The 21,813-nt window shown below is 39.3% G+C and overlaps 1 protein-coding gene across 2 annotated transcripts in view; it reads right to left on the bottom strand.

Moving 5' to 3' along the window:
* The window catches only part of add3a (adducin 3 (gamma) a), a 162,180-nt gene that overhangs the window by 140,164 nt on the left and 203 nt on the right, over positions 1-21,813 (bottom strand). The gene's annotated exons all lie outside the window — the stretch shown is intronic.

The following is a 21,813-nucleotide window of genomic DNA, read 5'->3' as shown; positions in this document are numbered from 1 at the left end:
AACAGGCTCTTTCTCAGGCTGCAGTGTGGGTGTCCTTGGGCAGGTCAGTTTTTTTGTAGTGCCTATGTGGGTTGATGTATGACATGCAATAATCTCTTTATATATGTTTTTCCCACATAAAAGCAGTTAGTAAGTCATGAGTGAATCTTCCAGATCACTGCAGGTAGAAAAGGCATTGTATGTGCCTAAGGTTAAGAGGTTAAAGTTAGGAGCTGTATTGTAGTTCTGGCAAATTTCAAGTCTCTAAACTAACTAAACAAGTTTTCTTTAACCTTTCTCAGGGCCAGATTTCATGCCTGTCATTAGGCAGATCCTTCTTGCAAAGCTTCAACCTAACACATTTGTGCCTGGTCTTTAATTATACAGACCAGTAAGAACAAAGCAATGATAAGGACACTGTTTAGCCAGTTAACAATGTCAACCAGTGAAGCAACTTTCTTTAGATGAAGCTATAGAGGCAGTTTTGACAGAACTAGACAGCATCTTTTCATAAAAGAGGAGCTGACTGGAAGCTTTCTAGGTGGAAATAAAAAAACGTTTTGCTCTGCTCCCTACCAACGTCAGCATGAGTTTGCAGTAAAAAAGGGCATGGTTCAGTTGTACTGCAAGACGGGCAACAACAGCTGCTGCCGGTGAGGCAATTAGCACAGATTTAGCTATAGAGGCAGCTTTTATCACAAATGGATGCATCCTGTCAGTTCATACATTCCTGATAAGAATGTCTGGCATGGTGCACTTCTGGAATACATTTCAAAGTAAAAGCACAATCAGTTCTTTAAGTGACAAAATGACCCACATTTTCTAGCAATGCTTTTATTCTGAAGTTGTTTCTGGGGCAGATGTTTTATTTTCCAAAGTTGTACAGACCTTTCTTCAAGTCCATGTTAAACTTTCTTCAGTCATAAAACAAAACGTCTGTTTGAACACGCTATTTTATACATCAGGTTATGGTGATATTTATTATTTTTGCCCGTTTATGTTTGTTAAGCTTCTATTGTTATGTAGAAAAGGTTTTTTTTTTTTTCAAAATTTGTATAACAACTTAGCTGCTGCCTCTCAGGGCTACACGGTGATTTACTTAGGCCTAATTATATAAAATTTATTCATGCAGATGTAAAATCAGATAGTTATTATGTTTAATAATTCTGATCTCCATATCAATCACAAAAATTGTGATTACAATTTTGCCATAATTGAGCAGCGCTGGTCAGTAGCATAGTAACCTGCAACAGCAGGAATGTAACAACATGAATGAATTCCCATCAAGTCATTAAGTAAGCTGGGCACTGACTTGGCATACTAATTATTTTTTCTTCTGGTGAGATGCAAAGAGACAGGCAAAACCAGCACAGTTACATAACAGCCATTTCTGCTGACCGCTGTGGTGGCCTCAGTGATTTGGTGGATGTGACAGTCCAGCCACACAGCACAGCCCCCTTCAGCCTCATTATATAAAATCCAGACAAATTCATAGTGCTATATATAACCAGTCTTTGCTTTAGCCATATAACGGTGGGTGAGGTCACTTTTACATGACAAAAACCTACCCCAGGCCTTCAATAAGCAGCTCCAGGTGCAGCCTTAAAAACACTTTTTTCATTTTTATAAAAGCCCAGAGTCAACTTTGTTTTGTGTCATGTTAGTTTTGCCACAGTTACACAACAATCCCAACATCTCATTAATCTGATTCTGTCAGAGCGGTTTAAACAGAACGTGTGAGAGCTTCAGTGTCTAGTCTGTTCAGCTTGTCGCTCTATTATAGCATTGTGTTCAGAGACTTGACACTTATTCAGCTGATTTGTGTAACTTGAGACTTTTAAATTAAATGAATATAAATGTATGAGATCAGGAACCAGCCAGAGGAAAGGAAAAGATAGGGAGGTTAATGTTACATCAGAGCACAGGTCAAATTCTGAAACGAGAGCCAAAACAATTTATGCAGGCCTACAGCGATAGCCTGCATGTGTTAGGATTTATCTTCACATGGGAAGAGAGCAGATGGCAGATACAACAGTCTGTTAGGACTGAGTTCATTCAAAGGGAAATGTCTGATGATATATTTACTAAATGCTGTTCAGGTGTAAAACTTGACCCTTTAACAAATGATCTCACATGGACATGTAAACATCATGACAGGTTAGTGAGGAAATAGCTTCACCCAGGTGATGGCAAGCATGCTTCCAGTTTTTCCTTAACACCCTTTCATAACAATATCATGAAATAATTAATTAAAGCCACTACTTATTTAAGCCACTCATTAATTAATTAGTGTATCAGAGCAAGACTGTGCAGAGGTGGAGTGTGCCAGCTGGTTGGTTAAAGTTTAATCACTAAAACACTCTTAAAGTTGACCAGCATTTATTTGACAAAGTATGAAATTTAATTGACCCATGTATATAAAACATGGATGTAGTCTCAGTGACTCACAAGTTCATGAAGAAGCCAATGATGGGACCATATGTATCATTTCCTTGCTTTTTTTCTCATGAAATCAGAGAGGAATGCTTTTATAAGTATTTGTGTCATTATTTCTCAATACTTTGTAGCTTGTAGCCAAATCTGTTGCTTCAAGTTTAGTTTTTGTCCGGCTGAGTTGTTTTAAGCTGCTGCTGGAATCAGCCTGTTTCTATCATCATAAAAGCACCCCATAATGAAACAATCTAACTCCAATTTTCCAATCAGTAAGACTTCAAAACACCTGTTGGAAATGATGTACTTGTGGAGGAATATAGTAACAGGGTAGATTTGTTCACTGAGTGTTAATCCTTTTTGTCTGGCACAAATATCTTGTGTTTACTCAGATACATTATGCAACAGATGCAATTATTTTCTATTGTTGAGAAAACAAATTCTACATCCAGACAGTTTATTTTTTTCAAATATGCCACCCGAAACCCAATTTACATCTTTATTAGTTACATTTTAACACATTATGTGACTTAACCATCGCGTAACATTCATTTCACCAACAGGACCTTAAACACGTCTTCATTGACGTTATGTCAACTAATGTGCTAATAGCAAACTTAAGTCAGTTAACAGGCTTTAAACAACTGTTTAACACAGAGTTCAATGTTGGATTAGTATTTTTTCAATTAATGAGACTCAAAACAGATTTTAGAGGATTCTAACACAGCTGCTTCAAGTGGAGGGCTGAGCAGCTGCACCAGTGTTAATATTGACAGTTATTTTTAATTTTGGTCTTAGTTTTAGTCTTTAAATGAAATGTATTTTAGTTTAAGTCACATTTTAATCATTTCTTCCCTTTTTAGTTTTAGTCTAGTTTTAGTCAATGAAAAGTCCTCACATTTTAGTTCAAGCATTTATTTTCTTGCCTAAATCTGGTACCAAATCATGGTAGTCCCTGCTTTCTACAGCTGAGAGGCAGAATAGCTACAGATGCATTGTTTTTTGACAGATTTACCTACAGTGGAGAAATGTCATGAGTTTTGAATGTCAGATGAAAACAAAATTGCATTTTAGTCTAGTTTTAGTCATCTTGATGAAAACTAAACTTAGTTTTTGTCAGTTTAAGTCATCACAGATCTATTTTTGTTAGTCTTAGTCTAGTTTTTGTTATGGAAAAAAAGGCTGTCGACGAACATTTTTAGTCATAGTTTTAGTCAGCGAAATTAGCACTGAGCAGTAACAGCAACCACAGCAGCAAAAGCCACAGATGAGTTCTGACCAGGTGGTTAAACCGGTGACTCCCAGCATTATTACAGATATTTCCAATCATTAGTGGTGGGAGGTAAACCAGTATCAATACCGTCACGGTACAATTTCTGCCACAGAATAGATTTTGTGCAACGTCATCACCAGTTTAAATACGTGTGTTGTGTTGTAGAGCAAGGTAAAACCATTGCAATCGTGGGTGTAGCAGAGTGATATGTGACAGACAGCAGCTTAATCTGAGTCCTAGTTAGCCAGGTAACTATTCAAATGTCACCTACTCGAGCTGTTGTAACTAAGCACGGTAACCAGATAAAACGAGTTTAATTTGTTTGACTCAGTTTGTCCCAGCGCTGCAGCAATTCACCTTTAAACAGACACCTGAAGTTGTGTTTAAAGTCTCATGAGTCAAAGATCCAGCCTGGGGTGTTAAACACGAAGCAAGTGTTAACAGTCTGTCTTGAAGTCTGTAACTGTTATTTTTCTCACATGCTTTTACTGTGATCGCCAAAATGTGCACAAGTGAGTTGCAGGTTAACACACCTCAGAGTTTTTTTTTTTTTTTTTTTTTTTTTTTTTCCTGTGATCTCATGCCCAAACATGGGCTCAGTATAACATTACTGGTTTGTTTTATCACCCAGCCCTGCCTATCATGTGTTTTTCATAAATATTGTCCAATCAACTGGCCATAAATCAGTCAGGGTTACAATACTGGTTTATTAAACACCATTATGAATGAATATATGACAAAGATAAAAATTAAAATGTACTAGATTCAGGGAAATGGTATTGAACAACATAAAATTCCCTTTTCCATGCAGGGTTACAACCTGCGTGGATGTTTTTTCTTACAGTAACACGACTAGAAGACTGTAGCTGCACTGAGCGTTGATAATTCCTGTTTGTACCTGGGTGGCAAATTGACTTCACTGCTGACTGAAGCCCCAAGTGTGAGTGGAAATTGTGGGATTTGATGACGCCACCGTCTCCTCCTCTCAGGTTGATCTGTGTTTGGTCCTGGCACCCTTCCACTCTCTACAAAGTCTCTCTGGACAGATCACACAAACAGCTGAATTAACAGGAAGAGAGCCTCGCTGAAGGATGAGTTCAGACAGAGTACATGTCATGACATGCAGGGAAACGGCCCCGTTATACACTTACTTTTGTTTTAGTTTGTTTTATTAATAATAACAACTTGAAAATGTGATACACTTTTAATCCAAGCAGGAAACACTCCTCTTTCAGGAGGTCAGGGGGCTGTCTTCAGCTGTGCAGAAACAGATACAAATTCAGTGCTTTGCTCAAAGGCTTGTCAGCTGGTTCAGTGCCTAAATGTCTGATACTGCCTATAAAAAATAAAACAACCTTTTACGCTGACAAAACTTGTTGGGAAACATACCTTCTGATTGTGATAACAATCCTTTCAAAAGCCAATGTTTTAAGGTGTCTCTGAAAATGATCTACAAGTAAGAAAAAAGAAGAAATGGTTTGTACTCCAGGATTAAGCTTTGTATTGCGACAGATGAGCTATCTCTGCTACAAACTGGCTGCTAGCACACTTGAGGAAAACATGGTAAATGGAGTTAAGCTTGTCTTCTACACACCTACCACTTCACTCCAAATTCACACACTCACAGCAGAGGTTGCTATGAATCAGTATTGCTATGGATCAGCCATCAGTATTAGCCAATCCCATTCATACGCATCCATACTCATTACATGCCACTGATGAAGCAGATGGAGCAGGGGGCTAAGGGGTAGGGGTTAAGTGTCTTGCCCTAGTTAAAATGGTAAAAAAAAACATTGAACTTAGAAAATGCTGTCTTAGTCTTATGACCAATCAAAGCACTTTTACACCACATGGCACATTGGCCCATTGGCCCATTCATACTGTGTTCAAACACTGATAATAGGTGATGCTATGTAAAGTAGTCATTAAGATGAACTAATCCCATTCATACACATTCACACTAGGATTGGTCAGTATGAAAGTAATACTATATCCCAGGGTAGGGGTCGACTGATACTGTTTTTTCAGGGCCGATACTGATTACAACTTTAGTAGTTACTGGGATTGATAAACTATGACTGTGATGTAAAAATGTAGTTAATGTGGCAAAAATAAAATTGCAAGATCAAAAAAATTAAGACAAATTAGCAATTTAGCCCAAGGTCTATCTGCATGAGAAACGGCAAAGAGCAACACAGGCAGCAGGGGAACAGGAAGTGATAACATATGCTTACTGTGTCAGTGGCACCCAGGCTTAAGTGTTGATTGGCTAGTACTCATGTGAAATCTAGCCAATCAGATTGTGTTGTATACATGACATTTGCTGACACTGTGGAGACTGAAAATATAGCCAGAGGAGCTATATTTGCCATGGAAACAAAGTAGCACACTTTTTGATATATTAACTTCAATGGTTATCAGTAAAATAAACCGCTAATATCGATAATCCACCAAATCCAAAATTTCTGCCTCACTAACTGGCAAGGACGGTTATCTAATCCTTTTCCAGGGCATTTAAAAACATCAATGAAACTGATTTAATTGCAGTCACTGAAAAATCTGTTTTGAAACTGTGCATGTTTATAATAATTGCCTTCAGAATGTGTGTCTGTTTCTAGCAGTAGCTGCTGGATCAAATAAACAAAAATCACATATTGTCATATCTAATCTCCTCAACAAAGGCATAGCTCAACTTCTGCACATCTGTAACAAAAGCATTCTTGTAAAACTAGAACGTTTATTTTTCATACTCAGATGATAAAGGAATTCAGATTTCTTGAAAAATGGTTTTAATAGCTTGAGAAGGAGCCAGACATTTAGCTGCTGATTTTCCTTGACATCTATTTATGAAACCCTCTGCCTCCTATATTTCCCTAGTCATACACATCTATTTGAAGCAAACTAGAATCACAATGCTACATAACTACCACAAACATCACTTCAATTTTGCACCACAAGCGTTATATCCTCATTAACCCAAAGATTCTTCTTCTTTTTTCATGCTGGTAACATTTGGATATAAAAACCTCAAACACACAAACTCACACATCCACATACTTGGCACAGGCCTATTTGTCATCTTTTCCACTTATTGTCCTATCCCAGAGGCCATGCAGCACATTTTCCCGGAACACCAGCATCTGGCTCAAAGTGAGGCGTCATTTTCAGGACATGCCACCCCCATCTCTTCAAAAACATGGATGACATCACTCCGTCAAAGTTCTCCACAACAACTACTTTTGAAACATGGCATTGTGTTTTTAGGCCCACAAAGGGCACAGAAACATGGTATGACAGGAGATCACATGACGTTGTGCTTTATGTTGTGTTTGTGTGATCCCCCCCTCAGCGTATCAGTGACCGTGCTGGAAGAACAGAACAAAAGATGTCCTATCCCGTGATTTCCTCTGCTGAGGTAAAGGAAATATAGTCTTCCTATACTTCCCATCCTGCGACAAGAGCCCAAGACATGTGACACGACACCATGTACATCTGACAGGGTATCTCTCCCCGGCGCTGGCCAGATACATCCTCAGTGGAAACAGTGAGTGTGTGGGCAGGGATCCATCAGGAGAGGAGCTGATAAGGAGGATGTCATGACTTTTTTAAATGCTACATGGAAAGACAGACGTGTTATATTGGATTTTTGCTGATATTCAATAGCCGTATCTTATTGTAAGAATTCCATGTCTCTTTAGTACAATGATTTACTTATCCTCAAAAGTAATTCAAATGATTCTTGTAAATAATCAGCGGGTTTGCATGGTGATTCCCTGAAAAAGTTATGACAAGGTGCACCATTAAAAAAAAAAAAAAAAAAATTCTTGTGAAGTGTAAAAAAAATCAAACTAGGTGTAGTTTATACCTAAAACTGTAGTCCTTAGAGCTTTCTTTTTTAATGTGTTAAGAGTTTAGCTTTGATAAATACCAGTGATAATGATGTTTAGTAGAAAATGATTCATCTTGAATAATAATCGTGATCTCAATACCAATCAAAATAATCCTGATAATGGATTTTGTCATAACCAAGCAGCACTAAATTGAGCTGATATCAATACCAATATCATGCCAGTAAATCTAGAAGATTAATAATAACTTGAAATGAAATACAGAGGCAGAAGAATTCACATTGCTTTTTTCTGTCATTCAACATGCTACTATTTTTTCACAGCTTGTTGCAAGAAGAGAAGTCATCAAGATCTCATTGACTGTCCAACAGGAAACTAAATTTTTTATGAGCTCAGCAATTCAGCATAGCATTGCATGAACCAACCATTATGCAGGGTCTATGCATCACCTGCCCATGTACATGTTTAAGATGTGACTACTGGCACTCTATGGGTCAAGGTTAGGCCTGTATTAAAAAAAACAATATGGCAATATATCTTCTCATGCAACTACATGCATCCATACAGATGTTATTAGAACCGATATGGCCACAAATAATGTGGTAGCAGTTTTGAAATGCACATCTCCATGCCATACACCTCAAATCAAAACAGGACTACTGGTTAAATGGATTAGAAAGTCTAACGATTATGTTGGGTTTCTTCAAACATCAGGAAATCGAGATTTGGAAACGAGCCGTGCAAAGCTGTTGAAAAACTAGGTAACATACTGCAGTAACACCAATCTCCATCCAAACATGACAAAACACCAGGCTAACTGGCAGTTAGCAATAATAGCTGGCCTCGCTAATAGTTTGTGCTATCACATCCAGCACAGAATGACACTGTAGAGTCAAAATTTCCCGCAACTTCTAAACAGGATCAGAAGATTACAAGCAGCAGGATTATGCTCTATTTGTAAAACTTTAGCTGTGCAGTGTAGCTGATAACAAAGGCTTCATGCAGCTGCTTACTGAGCGTAACAGTTTTATTCCCACTCATTACAGAAACTGTAGAGCCGCTTTATGCAGATGTACAACTGATAAACACTCTTGCAAATACAAGTGGACTTAAAGTAGGGTGAATCCAGATTATTACATTATTATAATGCCTTTTCTGTTATCATCTACCGCAATGGTTCAATGTGGGCCATGGGTTGTGGGCCCCGCCAAGGGACAACGCTGGCTGATGACTTAGGCACCACAGAAGATGTCACTTTAGATTCAATAATGTATTTCAAGTCCAAGTAATTTTCTGTATTTTGGACTGGAGTAGAAGAAGAGTACATACTGCCAGGCAGGAGAGCGGCCACACTCTTCCCTTTTGCAACATCCTACCAGTGCGTAGCTGAAAAATATTTTCATCAGCCAAAGGGGTGGGTTGGGGGGGGTTAAACAATTCCAAAGGGGACTTTCTTGGTTGCACTTGTTAACACTACAAACACAAAAAAGCACAATTTTTGTGTACCAAGCACACAAACAAACAGACGCTGTCAATGCTCATGGAGGTTTCTAAGCAGAATACAGCATGCATCACTAATGACATCGGCCCTGCAGCAGAAAAAAAACACAGCCACGTCATCAACAGCACTAACTGTTCCTGTATGTACAGTCGAGAGATTTGTCTTGCAGAAACATTGACCTGAATACAACAGTGAGCTGAGGTTCAGCTTTAGAGCACAATGAATGCACACAATGAGTATCAGATTTGCTTGATTTGGTGCAGAATTAGGTGCTCATGTGAGAGAAAAGATGGTAATGATTACAGGCGTCTCAGCACCAGAGGGAATCCTCATAAGCCTGTGTTAATTATTTTGTTTCTTCTTTGTTTTTAATTGTGTTAATGGTTCATGCTAGGATGTATTAGCTGGTAAGGATGTACAAAAATGTGTTTTTACTAATGATGCAGCAACTGCACCGGCATCATAGGATCATCTCGACCCATCCCGTAGTTTGCCAGATCAGGAAGCGGTGCCATTGTGACGCAGTGCAAGCGAGCAGAAATGGATAGAGGACAGAGACTTTTGAATGGCAAGTTCAGCTTTCAGATCATGCCAGATAAGACTGAAGTTATTGGCTCTTACTGTCGACATGAACTGAGTTACCTGGAGTTTGCAGAGTCTTAAATACCCCGGACCACTTGCTGGCCAAGCACACCACCAATGCAGAGGGCCGCCCCCCTAGCCAAAGGAAGTACATGCTGGATTGTTTACAACAGAGACTCTCAGACAACTCTAGAAGCAGGGATGGACTGGCAATCTGGCATCACTTTCCAGGAAACTTGCTGTATCAGAGACTATTTAAAAACTGAATATCCAGGAAATGTCTCCCTTTATATGAACTAAAATATCCAGATCACATACACCATGAGCATTAGTAGGGCCCTATGAAATCCGTTTTATTTTTTACTGGATTCCATTTTAGTTTTTTGGTATTCTGTTTTTTAACCTTTCCACTAATTTTACCACAAAAAAGAGTGTCTTGTTTATGTAAATGAATCAAATATTCATTAATTAAATAGAAATAACCTTACATTTTTTGAAAAAGGGCCACAATTGGCCCAGGAGCCGTTGTTTTGATAACCCTGGTATAAAATAATTATAACCAGTGTAACAGTCAGAAATTTTCATCATTTCAAGACACATTCACATGTATAATCACATCCTAACTGATGTTTATAATGTAAATGAGGAAATCCTTCCGTTTTCTCAAACACAGAGTGATAGTAACTTAATAAGGTCACATTAAAGTTAAATGGTTAAAAGTAAACCTGTTACCTAAACTTTTCTTTACTCTCTCAGTCTGTAACAGTGCATGCAGTTTGATTCTGTATTGTTCTACTCCTGACTGTAACGGTTCTCTCCTCATCTCTCTCCATCCTCGCTGTAACACGTGTTGGCTCGTTAAGCAACCAAAGGGAACTACAGTATCTAGGATGAATTATTAAGCTAACTGTTACTCGAATTTAACATCATTTCGACTGCGGGACTTCATTAAGTCTCAAGTCTGTCCGACTTGATTTAAAGCCTCCAAGGGCTGAGCAGTGTGCCTCGCGTGAGGTGAGACCGCTCAGGTGGTGTGGTGAGGTAAAATAACTCGAAGCATGGATGAGTTTTCTTGAAGGTGCAATATTATGTCCCATGGTACTGCCCCATATAGGGCTACGGGATGTTTGCCAGTATTTCATGCAGCTGCTTTGACATGCTGTTGTTGTTTAAGAGGGGGTGGGGTGAGTGTTTTTGAGAGAGGGACAAGTTGTGCCCCGCTTTAGAATTCCCCCAGGAACATATTTCTCAGATATACGTTCCTCTTTCTAAAAAAAATACAGCATTTCAGTCAAATTCATTCAATTTCCGCAATTTCTGCGTTAAATTGTAAATTCAGTTTTTGTTGACCAATTCCGTGATTACGTCCGCGATACCGTTAACGCAGAAATCATAGGGCCCTACATTAGTTCACATGGATGCAGGGTGTCCTGAGGTGTATTTTTTGACTTGTAAGGATGAGAGGTCATATTAGCAAATGTTACTAAATAAACATATACAATGGCAACATGAGCAGCCTATTTGTGATTCACTAGGTGGAGAAATAAATGACAGTAGATTAGCACCGCCGTGGTCCCGCAGATCCAGTGTCAACCACACACATAGCTCACACTCCACCACAAGTACCATCATACCAAGGATGAGCTCTTCCTTTAAATATAACCTGTCACTACGGCAGGCTCTGTCAATGTGCCAGAAACACACGTGCAACGCTCTAGTCTTTAACAGTTATCACTGGGAAGCTCAACTGCAGAAATATTTAGCAACAATCTCCTCTGATTGGCTGGCGTAAAAATATAAGAAAACTATTTTTGTGTCCTGATACTAAACCACACAATCAAACAAACCATAAGTAGGGAAATAAATAACTGCCAAAACACAAACACACTGGTCAATGCTTACACAGCATTTTAGCTGAGTCACAGCAAAGATGAGAATCATCATTTAACACACAAGCTGACCCAGTTAACAGAGGAGGACTGCACTGTACGTACCCAGAGTAACGCCAGGCTCCAGCCACTGTCAGTGCTGCCAACAGAGATTTGTTACTGGGTGTGTGATGATACAATGGCATGGTTAGTGTGTGTTTGTGTGTGTGTCCACAAACAGGAACTGAGGCATGGGTGTGCCTGCTGAAACAGTGGCAGATGATGTGGTAGATGATGATGTATGTTTCTGAAAGGCAATAAAGCATGTGTCCTGGACCAATGAGGATTCGAAGAACACACTCACACAGAAATAAAAACACACTTTTTATTTTTCAGGTTCAGTTTTTTTTTTTTAACTGCAGTGCAGCAAACATAAGTCTATTAATCAATAGTGGAAAAAAGGGAACAGCTGCATAACAACCAATTTATATATTGCTTTCTAAAGTCATTCTGCCAATTTGCCAAATGATGGATGCATGCTTTCAAATTTGAAATTATATAAAGCTTTTTTTTTGTCGTTCTTAATTTATAATCATATAAACTGAATTACAGAGAATAAAATGGTTGATTTCAGCTTTTTCACCTTCAGTTCGGCATATATAACTTTAATCTAGGGGTGCACATTATCAGATATCAGAACATCTGCAACTTTACTGACATTAAACTCAAAAGCATCATGGGTGAGTGCTTTTGAATTAAATATGTCAACATATTTTGTCCGTGGAGGTTTAGAATTCCAAATCAATGCTGCGAAACACTGAAAACCAGCAATCATTACCCAGTAGGGCAGTTACACAGTGATTTACAGTATGACAAAACTGACTCCACACAACTGCAGTTTCCCAGGAGGAACAAAGCACACCACCTCAGCTGAAGGTCACTGCAGGATCCAGGGCTGAAGCTTTGTGTTTTTGTGAGTGTGCATAGAAGAGTTATGTTACACAGCAGGACTTTTATAGCAGGGTAATAAAGCTGCAGAGAAACATAGTTCAATAGAAGAGGGGAGAACACCAGGCAGTAATATAGATCTGCATATGATGCACCCTCTTTCACTTTCCCCTTCTCCCTCACACACATACACTGTTAGCTTTCCATCACACTCAGAAATAGTGACAGTGCATCCTTTCCAGATCCCCAGAACAGCCGGGGGATCAACACCCGTAATGAAGGCATCCACAGAAGCTCCTCACGTGGCCAGGCACACTTACACAGAGCTATTAATGAACCTCACATGAACACACTGAGGATATGATTCACATCGGCTAATGAACACAGACTCAACAGTCTGTACTTTCAAGTAGCTCTCATTGCCAGTAAATATTCAAAATGACAGTCAGTTAATTGAGCAGATCTGGTGACCTGGAAGATTTCTAATCTAATTTCCATATTAATGCACACCCTCTGGGCACAGTGCCCCCCGCACCCCCACCCCAAACACATGCTTAAACACACATCAAAAAGTGGCAGCACATTCACTCTTGAGTGGCAAACTGCCTGGACAAGACTGCATGCCAGGGCTGACAGAAGTCTGATCATAGAACATAGTAGTGATGTTTCTACAATCTCCCATCCACTTAGACATAAGATATAAGTTTGTTTGTCAAATTTAGTCAAATTCACATTCTGTAAACCATCTTCACACTGCAATGGTAAAACAGCGAACCAGCGAACTTCTTTCACTTCACCTCTGTAAAAAAACAAAACACTGCATGCTGTCTGATTTATGCTCATAAATGACACAGCAGTCTGACAAGTTTTTGCTAAGCACTCATAATAATTTGTTTAACTGCTTTGAAATCGTAGTGCAGAAGACAATGGGATCCTAATGATGGTTTATACAGCTGATCACAAGCTTCCCTAGAAAATGGTATTTATGGTTAATGACTAAACAGATTCAGTTTTTAAACAGTGAATTGTGGTGTAGTTCTTTTTATACAATCATTTTGGAATATAACAGACCTGATTATTTTCAGCCCACATCTAGCAAACTTTTTAAACTAAATAACAAGTATATAACAACTAAATAATAAGAAATTAAGTAAAAAACAAGTATTTATTTTTATCATTCATACAAACATATAACCCCAAAAGGTTAAGTCTGATATTAAAGGCAGCTTTAGACCAGTGATCTTGGATGTTTGACTCTCCTAGAAACACTTTAATAAGGAGAAGAGACCCTGAGGATCAAAAGCGCCGCAGTCTGGTTCAAAAACTCATTTAGGCCAAAACTTGGCACTTCTTCTTCTCCCATGGTCAGAGGCTGACCCTGTTACCATGGGAACTCCACTCTAATATCTATGCAAACGGCTTCTCGCTGCAGGGAAGACCCACTGCTGACCAGGGAAAAACCATGCCAGGGACTCTCCAACACACTCAAATAGCAAAAAGCCAAAAGCAGAAAGAAAACACAAGTGTACTAGGCATGCAAAAGTTATTGTGTTCGTCAACAGTTTATGCAAACTGGACAGATATCAGCTGTTGTACTCCTCAGGCCGGATGCTTTCAGTAATACATCCACCCACAAGTGTATAACAAGGTTATTGTAACCCCACCCCGCTGGGACTAACAGCTCTGGCAACCAAACAAACTCTGAAATGTAAACACTCGTCCCACACGTGTAACACATCAAACAGCACCCTGACTGTAGATAGACAATAGCATGAAACAAGACGCCGTTCAACCTTGAAGACTCTGTCAGTCAGAGGAATTAGAGCATAAAATAACACAGAACAGCAGGGTTGCTCAATCACACTTTATCAAGATTGTTGTAGTAACAAAAGCATCATAGGTGATATAATTTATTTCTAAATAAAGAGGCAGGTATACAATGGAAAGTGGTGCATCAATTAAGAAGACCATTTCTCAAGGATCTTTAAATTAAAAAAAACTATTGAATTGATTGAATTGATTTATTCATTTATTTTTCTATGAATAAATAAATCAAACCAGTTGGTGATGACATGCGAATACAATTGAATCGAGCAGATGAAGAAGATTCAATTCTTTAAAATAAAATAAACTCTAGTTTAACCACTTTTGCTTTCCATAACAATCAAATTAAACACAATAAGTTCATTTGCAACCTTAAAGCTGTTTTTTCCAAGTTAAACTTTTACTTAAACTTTAAAAATTCAAATTAGCCCTGCTTATATGTAATGAGACTCACTCTCATAAAGACAGGAGTTTAAAGCCGATGTCTGAATAAATACAGGTCTTGTCTATTATCTACACACACTGCTTCAAAAGCCCAGCATTAAAACAAGACACATTTTAAATCTCAAAATCTGTCTGCCTCTTTTCTTCAGCCACTGATCTTAAAGGCCCTGCAAAGTGAAAATAAATCTGTTTTTAGATTTGTTTTATGACAGGCCACTGTGTAATGAACCCCCAGGTGAATTTACCTCAAAATGAACAAAAAAACAACATTTAACTGACTGTTAACTTTCAATAAAGGAAGTCATGTCAGCTAACAACAGACTGTACTGAGATGAACTGCTCTGTTAGAGAGTGGGGTCATTCCCCACTGTGGGCCAGAGACATAACCAGCCCACAAATTTGCCCCGCCAAAATTAAACCCTGCCAGGAAAGAGGTGAACAATTTTCTAAAGGTCTGAATCCAAAATTCATCCACATGTAGATCTCAGCATTTTCACATGTTTACAGCAACCATATTCCAACATATCGTGTTAAGACACATTTTTTGGATTTCACTTTACAAGGTCTTTAAACAAGAGAATTCAAAAGCAGCTGGTGCCCTCTGTTGGTTTGAAACAGTATTGCAATGTATATTTAGTCAAACCTATTTAAATGTTCCATACTGGTATTGATTTTCAATAGTATAACATGGTATCATTACATCCGGAATATTACCCAAGTGTAAGGGTAAGGAAAGCGGCATAATCCAAAAATATGTATCGAATTACTGTGCTCATTACATTAACTTTATAGCTGATGATACCTGGATTTAGGGTCTGTGTCACCAAGGCTGCTGTTATTTAAGCTGGAAGCCCTTATTTTTAATGAAAACCCTAGGTAGGCCAGATTTTTCGGTAGTAAGCATTCTGAGCACAAAAACAACCTCAGCATAAGGTGATTTTTTTTCTTTTCTTTTTTTCTTTTCTTTTTTTTGTCATGAGCTCATAGGGCTCTCAGTCAAGATCAAAACACACCAGCGCCATCCAAAGCACATCCAAATGGTTGCTCCTATCATTTTCAATGTACAAATGAGATGCATCCGGCCATGGAACTTCACACCACTGGAAATACGACTCCAATTCCAATAATGTTGTGGCACTGTGTAAAATGTAAATGAAGACAGAATGCAATGGTTTGTAAATCTCAAAAACCCAGATATTATTCACAATTGAACATAAACAACACAGATGTTGAACCTGAGACATATTTCATGAAAAAAATTCAGCTCATTTTGAATTTGATGGCAGCAACACATTTCAAAAAAGTAGGGACAGAGCAATAAAAAGCTGGAAAAGAGAGCGTTACTAAAGAAAACACCTGGAAGTGCATTTTGAACCCAGTTAGATTAATTGGTAACAGATCAATAACATGGCTAAGAGAGTGTAAAGGAAGCATTAGAGAGGCAGAGTCTCCCAAAAGAAAAGATGAGCAGCGGTTCCCCATCTGTGAAAAACGGCACCAAAAGATTGTGGACCATTTCAGAGAAATGTTCCTCAATGTAAAGTTGTGAAGACTTTAAACATCCCATCATCTACATTATTTAATGTTATCAAAAGATTCAGAGAACCTAAAGAAATGTCTGTGTGCAAGAGACAAGGCCATAGGTCAATATTTGATGTTTGTGATCTTGGGCCCTTGGCCAGCACTGTATAAAAACTGAATGATTCTGTACTGGAAATCACAGCACCGGCTCAGGATCACTCACAGAAATCACTCTGTCAACACAGTTATTAACCCGAAAAATGCTGCCACCTTTGGCCAAAGCACATTTTAAATAGACTCAGGCAAAATGGAGAACTGTTCTGTGGTTAGATGAATCAAAATTTGAAATCCTTTTTAAAACCACAAATGCCATGTCCTGCAGGCTAAAGAGGAAAGGAACCATCCAACACACAGTTCAAAAGCCTGAATCTCTGATGGTATGAGCTCGCTTTAGTGGCTATGGCTTGTGCAGCTTAGGGGTTTATTTCCAGTTTGGCAAGCCACGGCATCAAAGTTTTAATGTACATCTCAGGCATAGTAGAAAATCTGTTTGAGAGCACAGAAGAAGCAATTTAGGGCAAACTTCCTCGGTGTAGAATAAGTAGGAGGCCTTTGCTACAGGTGAAATACCACTACTGTTATCATTTTTTCACTTAACCCAGTGAGGTGGGGAGGCAAGCCCTAAGCAGGCTCTCACTTCTGGTATCACGCACCCAGCCCAGCAGTGGCTGGTGGAGAGTTTGACTGCTGCCACGCTGCTGCCAGTGTGTGCAAGAGGCAGCACTAGAAGCGCATTGTGTGACATGCTGTGCTGCACTGCTACAGCGCCAGTGAGTTTAGGGCTTCAGGATGTTGAACTTTTCTGATGGTGTCACACTTATCAATGGCCAACCAAAATCAGGACTTGCGATCCAAGCTCTGTCAACAGTAACAGTGGCTCATTAATTTTGATAAAAGAAAATACATTTTTACTGAAGTGAACATATTGCTGGAGGTAGCATCGAAGTAATGCCTAACTTCTGGTTAAAGCACTGTATTTCATGATTGTGATATAATGAAGTTAATGAATGGTAATCCCTGTTATGTTTGGGATCCACTTCCACAGGGCTTAACAGAAACACACCCACTATCTCATGCTCTCATGCTTCATAATGATCCTGTTCAACTAAGCATGCCTGGACCCTGTCTGACCAAACCCAGAGCTCTATATTGAAAATAACCAAATGAATGACAGATGAGGTAAAAACCCAGAGAGAGACAAGAAAACCCGAGATAATAAAATGAAGCCTGCTTGTGCGCAAACACACACATTCTCTAACAAAGAAAAAACATTGGAGTCCAAGACTCAATCAGTTTGCAGAGCACAGAGGGAGTGGAGCCACATGTTTTTGATAAGTCCTCTAGCAGAGCAGGGTGAGGTAATGATGAAGTCATCTGTGTCCTCTGGACAGGTTCAAATTCACTGGACCGTGTGTGTTTAAGGCTTCAAGGCTCAGCAACACACACATATGCTTTCTATTTTTGTGGAGTGCTAAGCAGTAAAAAAAAAGTGCAAAAATGTTTTAAGTTTGCAGCAGTAAGCAACCAGAAAATAACAACTGGAGCAGCAACATGTGTGCACCTTATCCTCATCTGCACACCTGTTGCTGATAGAGCTGCTCTCCTGCTCACAAGACTACCATTTTTATCCCCTCCACAGCCACATACCTCAGTTCCTGTTTCTCCCAAACATTCCCGAGCAATCAAGTCTCACTATGGACACGCCTCATCAACAGTCCCTGACTGCCTCTGTTATTAATCTGTGACTGTGTGAGTCCTTCCCCCACAATAATGGACACTGTACTTCCTCTGTCCCGGCATGGATTTTAAGATTAACTGAGCTAAATTCTATCTTGGATTTATTACAAAACCATTCATTAGGGTAGAAAAAAATAAACAAGAGAGCAGCTCAAACTGAGAGAAGCTACAGATGTGTTTAGGCCTAAGATTTCTATTGTGCTCTGTATCAAATAAATGTTATTCTACAAAATTTCCTACTATGGGCCAGTGACCAGGGCTACACACTAAATCACATTCTCACTATGACACAACCACAACATGTGGATAAGGAGCAGTACCGATGATAGATGGATATACCGTGGTAATTTCATTCCAGAGAGATGGCCTGTTATAAATGTAGGTACTACGTTACAGCAAGGACTTGTAAGTGTATATTATAGCCAAGGAACCCTTTATTTGTTTCTTGATCACAGATCAATCTGGACATTGCTGTTAATCCTGTGATCCTTGAGGAGGAACTTAAGAAGATCCAGGTATTCAGGGACACGTTTGATGCTGTCATTGTATCTGTGCCTGTGAATGGCATGAGCATGGAAGTTGGCAGCATAATTCCTAACTCAGCCTAACTCTGAGATCAACCACAGACTTGGACTCACACATGGGGCAATGGATTCTCTGGGCAAGGCAGGGTGGTGCTCACGGTATCTGAGCATGCAGATGAAAGTTGCAAGTCATTCAGCCCTTTTCCTCCCAATCCAGCTACACTCTAAGCCCTGGATGCTGACTGGTGGCGAGAGATGCCGGCTACACTTCTTTGTGTCTCCTCTAAATGTCTAATGCTGACATGTAAAGGAGAGCAAGGATGGGAAGGATCAGGAGAGGCAGCTGTGCTTCTACTGGAACCTGGCATGCTTTACTGCTCCTGATCCAGCTCACCACACACTGGGTGCCCAGGACCGGGTGGGCTGGTAGAGGGCAGCCATGTGAGTTGTGGATAGGTAAGCTGGGAAAGCTACCTGGAGAGATGGGGCATGGGCCTGGTGCAGGCCTGGATAAAGGCCAACAGGAGGCCAGAGCAGTGCAGGGCCAAGGGTGATGTGCTGAATCAGCATATCCTCAAATACCTGACCTGACCTTTTTCACAGGTTGTATTATTATGGCAACATTGAACTACATTTTATCACAACTCATGCTGTCTTTATTAGGCTATTTGGCTTGCCTATTTAGAAAATCAAGTGAATATTTGCTCGATATTACATTTTGACTGTCTAGTAGTGCATTCATTTGGCACAGCATGAATTTCCTTATTTTGTTCATTGTTGATCTTAATAAACAAGAAAAGTACTAAAAAACAACTTTTCTACTATTGTCAATCGTGTCAGAAGCCTTTTTTTCACTGAGCTTGCAGCCAATAGAGGTTTCCAAACATCATGTATTTTAAAGTGCTTTCACACTTATACAAAACTCTTAAAGCTATCAGGATGAGCAGCATGTGTGAACAAGACATTGTTTTATTATCTACATTTTTTGATCTCAGTTTACTGATATCTACATCAGGAAACTCCTTCAGAAATCTGGGCTCTGTGCAGAATCTGTGAATCTCCTGCATGTACGTTCAGGTTACAGAAAATGCTGCTACTACACAGATACACCAGGATGATGCTTGAGGCAGACTCTAAGTTATGCAAGATGCTACTTACAAATAATCAACTATCAGCCAAATGATGTAGCATGAACAAATATCAGCTATCGATATTTCCCTGTGATGCCCATTCCATTTTATCCCGTCATCTGGTTTATCTATCTGCTGTACCAAATAAGAGATATTTTACAGGGAAGAAAAAGTGACCAGGTAGAAAAACTCTGATCTGTTTTCACGCTCAAATGTGAGAGAAAATGTTGGCATAAAAGGAATCTTACATCAACATCAGTGATGAAAAAACACTAGCACCATTGGTTAAGTTGTTACATTAAACATCGGCATCGCCCTTTATTCTCCATCGGTGCATATCTACCTATAATAAATAGAATTATATCTAAAAACAAATTTTACTTTTGGCTTAAGAAGCAGATGACATTCATCTTCTTAAGTCAAGTAAGAATAACCACAAGAGTCAGAAATGCTTCTGACTCTCCTCCCCAGAGGCATGAGTCCATACTAAATGCATTATTCAAGAGGACCTTACAAAACACTTGGAGCGAAACAGCAGAGAAAATGGAGTTCACATCAAAGAAGATGTGCAGAGGAGGAGGGAAAATAAATACAGAGTATGTTTGCATTTTCTGTCTACTCTGTCATGGGTTCTGGGTTAAATATCTCACTTAAAGAAAGTCCCTGAGGGATTTTAAACGAAAGCCCCCTTCTCATAGAGTGAATCAGAGTAATGGGAATACCGTTTTGAATTGCAGGTCCATATGGTGAGCATTCACAGAGACCCCTAGAGATAAGAAAAAAGGGAAAGGGGGAAAATATCCAAAGAAATGTGAAATCAAGTATGTCAGGCCTTTTAGAGACCTATTTGTGTGGGTTCTTTTAAAGTTCTCACGACTACTTTGGTGTGGAAATGGGTCTCTTCAGGTCGTTATTACAGGTTAAGAAATACCTAAAAGCAAGAGGTGCTGAGGAGCCGCTCACGAGTAACATACGATTTGAGGAGAGGGGGAACAGGGGGGCTGTTGCCAGACTTTTGATCTGTAGACCCTGAGGGCATAGCCAGAGAAAGAGAGAGTCAAGGGGGAAAAAATCATAACAAATGTAGAAAAGGCGGGAAACAGAGGGAGCAGCAAGAGAATATGGTAGAAGGAGCTGCACGCACGCATAGGGTCACCCAGATGCTCGCCATAACGGCTGATGTTTTCACTTAATGCTTTAACAATCCGACAAGCCTGCTCAGACAGAGGACTCATTGAGTCTTTCAAGCCTCTTCATGTAAGTTTTATTGCTAAAAAATTAACATGTTGATCTATCTGAGCAATGGCAATATCACCTGCCCATGCAGGCAGAGTTTAAGTTCATTTTAAATACAATTACCTAGCTAAATTCTGATAAAAGCTGAACGACTGATAAAGGAAATTTTCTGCATACTTAAACTTCACTTTGACTATAATATTAGCAAAAAATGCAAATGTTTCTAGCCTCATTAGGTTTGCCCAGCATAATCAGATGGGCATAAACAGGTGAGTTTAATACAAAAGGTCACATGACCAATCATCAACCTTAATGTCAATCAGATCACTCAGCATGTTTTACTTTGTCTTCCTCTCACTGCAGCTTTTTGGGGAAAAATATGGCTGAAGATCATTGTTTAATCACTGATAGATCACTGTGACTGGATAACTACAGTAAAGAAAAATTGACTATAAGCTGCAGACAGAGTGCACTGCAGCTGACATGGACCTTGCATTTCCTTAAAAAAAGCAATGCAAATCTTGTAGATATTTGTAAATGCTTTGATTTCACAACACTATAAACACACACTTACGCTTCAGAGCATGACATCTGCTAAAAATTGTAAGTGAAAGCTAAATGGTCTGCGGGGAGGAGCCTTTAAATCTGTGTGGCACTGTCTACATACTGCATACATACAATGCACAACTGGAGAAGTAAACCAGTGATTTTATTCCGTCTTAAAGAGAATATAAAGCCGTCCATTCAAGTATTTATCCTTCAACAGCTCAAACAGTAGATCTTGTATGTTATGGTTTGAGGACGTAAACTCCTAGAAATTCAATAAGTGTAGCAGATTGTTTCATCCGCAGAAAAAGACAACTCTAAATGTGGCGAAGGTTAGCATGTTTTGTCAAGCTAGCGGACTA

The sequence above is a fragment of the Cheilinus undulatus genome, linkage group 4 (assembly GCF_018320785.1).
Source record: "Cheilinus undulatus linkage group 4, ASM1832078v1, whole genome shotgun sequence".
Taxonomy (NCBI): Eukaryota; Metazoa; Chordata; class Actinopteri; order Labriformes; family Labridae; genus Cheilinus; species Cheilinus undulatus.
The sequence above is the reverse complement of the archived record's forward strand: the minus strand, read 5'-3'. Positions and strand labels throughout refer to the sequence as shown.